Genomic DNA, 5,486 nt, shown 5'->3' on the forward strand with positions numbered 1-5,486 from the left:
AATTGACGCATTGATAAAAAAATATACACGCACATATACCTAATATTATACGTAGTACTGCCTACCTATAGAAATGAATTAAAATTGTATAATGGTGTTGATTTTTTTTTTTTATATATATTTTCCCCACTTCTTTTTGTCTACGTTATTTTTATTACCTATCTAGTAGCGAGCTTCTTGGTCTATTCAGTTAATAGTTAATACTACGTATATTCACGAAGAAGTATATTGTGTATTGTGTATTGTGTATAACGCCTATCCGATGTAGGCCTTCGTTGTATATAATAGTTTTTCATTCGTCAGCTGTAAGTAAAACTTTGTGTTTATCGTATTTTTAGTTTTAAAGTTATTTTAAGGACAAAAAAGCTAAATTTAAATCATACTCGCATTGATATTGTGGTATAATATAATATAATTACCTATTTTTTAACTTTTTTTTTGTTTTTTAATTTATAAATATGACCTGATTATTAATTTATCCACGAATTTGTGTAACTTCTGAATTTATTGTAACAATATACATCGTATAAGATTCTATAGTATTATATAATAAATAAAAAATATTTTAATAATATTTCATGTTCTCATATTTGCATATAAAATATATAAATAAATAGATTAAAAAATTAATCTGAAAATTAATATAATTATTAAGGACCGTAGGTACTAGGTTAGGTTCCTTGATTATTTTTGATTGAAGTATAAAATAATTTGTTGATTCAGGTTTGCAGGAGAAATCATAAGTTTAACGTTAATAGATGAATTATATTTTTATAACGAATAAAAATTTGAATAATATTTAAATTTTATTAAAATCGATTTCTAAATTACCAGACTCGATATTATGTAGAACTGTTTATCAAAAAAAAACCTATAAACTCAATTTCGTAAAACCTTGTAGAATAATAATCATATCATTAAAAGGCATAAAAAGAAATATTTTTAGAGATAGCCATAGGTATATATTTGAATTTAAGGACATTTACAATTAATTTAGTAATTTAGTGTTTTTATATATAATAAAACAATTAACATATTAATTATAAGAACTTAAATATTATAATGTATGAAAAGTAATAACATTGTATAAGTAGTAAGTACATATTATGTTTATAATATTATAATATACAAATGGATTTCATTACAAGTATTTATTATTTTGTGGAACTGTAATGATTTTATGCACCAATCACATTGGTTCAGTTTCAATATAATATAAGCAACTTATTCTTAAGCGGTGTGCTAATATTTATAATAATATTATTTACGGATTTACGTCATTTTAGATCCTGTTATTATATGCTTAACTCAGGATGTATTGGTTTTAATTTTTTTTTGTCATCACGTTTTGGAACATAATATTTACTCCAGTCTTCAAACTTGAGGTGGTTTCTGTTGGCAAATTTGATGTAAATAGTACTTTAAACTTCAAAGTTGTTGGGAAAAATTACCAAAGAACAGTGGCCAGAGGGCAATATTTCAGTAACACCAGTTTTCGATAAAAAAAACACAGATAAATAGATTTGTTAAAACTCAGAGATGATTCACCATATTTTAGAGACTTCACGTTTTTGCTAAATAAGACACGGTGTACAATTTTCAAAATATGCCACTTTTAAAACTACTTATAAGTTATAGACATATATTATAAACTTATCGCAAATTATTTATTAGTTATAAAGTTCTTAATTTTTTACCTGAGATTTCAAAATTTAAAACAAGGTTGTCTCACATCGCTTCAAAAATATCGAAAATACAGTCACAGTTTTTTCGATAATCATTTGAAATTTAAATTATGACAGAATTGGATATTTAAAAGTAAAATAACAATTTTTCTTCGAACAATTTTAACTAAGTAGATTATAAATTTTCACCGTAACAAATATTAGTATTTTTTTTACACAATGGAATTTTTTAAAAATATTTAATTTTTTATCTAAGTAGTTACATTTAATATAAAATAAAGTATCCTTGAAATAGGTGCCAATCCATCTGCCTCTTTTGCACAATATTGTTTTTTTTTCGTACAATGATGTATCGAATTAGTATTGAAATTATCCATCACAGTAACCTCAGAAGGGTCTCAAAGGGGGGATGAAGTCGCCCTCCCCCTATCTTGTAACTTTTCAAAAATGTTGTTAGTTTTGTATGGTTGATTTTTCTGCAAATCAACTGATTCTGTATACGATTCTTACATTAATATTAATACAATTGGAAATTAATTATTGATTCATATGTATACTAATTGAAAATAATAGGTTAAATGGCTATATATATAATCTTAACCTAACCTAACCGTACTAAAATCTGATGAATAAAAAAACCTAATTTAACTCTTTTTAAATTAGCCTATCTTCTTCCCAGAGATCTGCACACAAACATTAATTTATATATAATATAGCTGATCCTGCGCACTTCGTAGCCCGTAAAAAATGACAATTCTTAAAAAATTGTGATCGTTCAATTCCCTTTTGATGTAAGCCACCCTAGTAGGTAATGTGTGAAAATTTGATTTGATGCATGCTTGTACCTGATCTGTCCGATTAACCAATAGCAACCAATAATAAATAAATACTATATCTATTAATTATTTCTCCTATAACCAATAGCAACCATTTATAAACAAATGTTTTCATTGTAAATCTCAAAATCCCTGTTTGAGCACTTCCCCAGGCTTCTATTAATTGGCCGTAGCGTGATGTTATATAGCCTATATAGCTTCCTCTATGAATGGACTATCCAACAAAAAAAATAATTTTTCAATTCGAACCAGTAGTTTCTGAGATTAGCGCGTTCAAACAAACAAACAAACTCTATAGCTTTATATATTAGTATATATATATACAAGAAGATCTGATGAGTGATTCCAGAGTTTAGTCTGTATAGTTATAGTCTGTGTATTTATAAAGTTAGATATATATATAAATTAATGTTTGTGGGTAGATTAGACCTCTTGGAAGAAGATAGGTTAATTTACAAAGAGTTAAATTTTTTTTTTTATTCATCGGTGTTTAGTAAGGTAAGGTTAGGATAGGATTTTGTATGAATCGATCATATTATCCACCTTAGGTGGAATTGAGTAAAAACGACAAACTTGGTATAACTTTGATACTTCAGAGTTAAATCATACACTATTACCTACTTACAAACAGCATGCGGGGTGCTCTATCTACCGCAATTAACGAATTGAACAAAGTTTGAGTCATATAGAGTTCATACATTTAACCGGAAACGAAGTTCATGGGATCAGGTAGTATTTATATATATATTTTTGGGCTGGGTACAACTTTTTTTGCGTAACCCTTAGTTTATCGCCATAGAAATACAAATTAATAAATTAGGTAAAATGTAAACTAAAATTCAATCTATATTTCTTAATTCATTAAATTCCTAACCAAATGTAGCACAGTAGGTACTGTATAGTAGGATATCTCAAGGTGTATCTTATGTCATTGTACGCGGGGGTTTTTAACGATAATGGATTGATGACATGGAATTTCGTTAAAACGAAAAAAGACGTGTTTCTATATTTTTAACAGGCAATTTTAGATTCTGAGCGGAGCGAGGAATGTATTGGTATTACAATGATGATTATTTCTTTTAGATTCTGAGTGGAACGATGAATGTATTGATTTTACAATGATGTGTGTTTTTTTTTTATTTATTTATTTATTTATTTTTTTTTTGTGTCTGTCATCACCTTTTAGGACAGTAAAAGTGCTTGGATTTTCTTCAACAGTACTTTTTCTGATAGGAAAGTGAATCTAGTTGGTACTTTTCCAATAGTTTTCAAAAGCACCGTGAACAACAAAAGAAAAATTAAGGAAAAACGGGAATTTTTACGCAAAATCTGTTTTCGAGAAAATTAATTTTGGTTTTTGGTGTATCTTTAAAACGAATGACTGTAGATACATGAAATTTTCACTGGTTGTTTATATTTCCATTTTCTATACATGATAAAATTTTCAAAATATTTTGATTTGTTTTGAGCTGTTTACGGACAATTTCAGTTTCCAATTTAATTAGTTTTTTTTCTATGAATGTCAATAAAACTTTATTTGTTGAGTAAAAATACATGAAAATTTAATAGCAGAGGCTCCTACTATATTGTTACAATGACATTGAAAAATATTAAAAATACATAGGCACAACTTTTTTTTATAAGGATTTTAAGTTCTAATTTGACAAAATTTAATAATTATTTTGTAGTTAAAAATTTATAAAATTTTCAAAGTTTATAGCTAAGGATTGAAAATTTAAAACAAGGTTCCACGTAAATAGGTATATATATTACTTTATTCACAATAATATCATCACATATAGGTACTTAGTAATATCATAGGCTGACTGACCGTTTTCGCTCACTATCGTTTTTCTTATACAATGATATTATATTATCATTGAATTCAAATTTAACACCATCCATTACAGTGACCCACATGTAACTTTCTGTACAGCAGAGCGACACCCACTTGCCCATTTTTTTATTTTATTTCATATTTTATTATTTTTTTTGTGTGGTTAATGTAAACAATTAGTGATTTATGGGAGGAGGTTTGCCAGGTTATACTGTTATAATTGCTATTATCGTTTGAATATAAATACTAATGAATCTTAATTCATATAATATGATATTATTATATTATGTGTTATACATTTAATAGATAGTGAACACATGGGCATTAATAATTTATCTCATTCAAAACTAACCTAACCTAGTTCTTACCGTAGCCCATAGGTAACTGTACTTTAGAATTATATCTATACGTACATACCTACCTACATAATATTATTTAAGTTACATACGGCGTGATTTTGGAGTTCAAATTATAACACTTGATTATAAAAATAATATTATACCTAGGTACAATGTACATAATATATGCTCTATAAGAAAGTCTTCCAAGTTAACTAACCTCACGTGCATTCACAAAACATCGAATATAGGTACTATTCGAATTGGTAGGTATATATTCACGAATATATAAATAATATTAAAATTGAATTCGGCGGAGATGTTAATAACTATTATAAGGAATATATTTGCTAATTTAATAAAAACCTGTTCTTACAGTACGGAATTTGAATAAGTAACCCCATACGGCCATACCTAACTGTACATCTCGCAGTGTTCATAATTTGTATACCTACCTATTAGGTATACTTCTTCTTATAAGATAATTATAATGTGATATCTATAAATAGTAAACATTTGAAATATTTTATTTTTTAATAATTATATATTAGGCATACATACACATTTTAAAATAAAATAGAATAAATTATATTTTTGGATTACTAAAGATAACTATTTCGTGAAGATGTTATAGGTAATACGAATGAATGGAATGCATTTTAAATTTTGAACTGGTTGTATAATAGACTAGTCGGCACTTATCGATCGTTAGGTAGGTACTTAGGTATATATTTACGTAGGTAGAAAATATAATTTAATTAAAGACGTTTTATTATATTAATATGTTTGA

At 26.5% G+C, this 5,486-nt stretch overlaps 1 protein-coding gene across 1 annotated transcript in view; it reads left to right on the forward strand.

The window, feature by feature from the left end:
• The first annotated feature begins 206 nt into the window (after positions 1-206).
• Positions 207-5,486, forward strand: part of LOC100573370 (follistatin-A) — a 122,383-nt gene continuing 117,103 nt past the window's right edge. Inside the window, exon 1 of the mRNA XM_008187832.3 lies at positions 207-305. The gene's annotated coding sequence lies outside the window, so the exon portion shown is untranslated. The remainder of the gene's footprint in view (positions 306-5,486) is intronic.

This window comes from Acyrthosiphon pisum, chromosome A1, assembly GCF_005508785.2.
Source record: "Acyrthosiphon pisum isolate AL4f chromosome A1, pea_aphid_22Mar2018_4r6ur, whole genome shotgun sequence".
Taxonomy (NCBI): Eukaryota; Metazoa; Arthropoda; class Insecta; order Hemiptera; family Aphididae; genus Acyrthosiphon; species Acyrthosiphon pisum.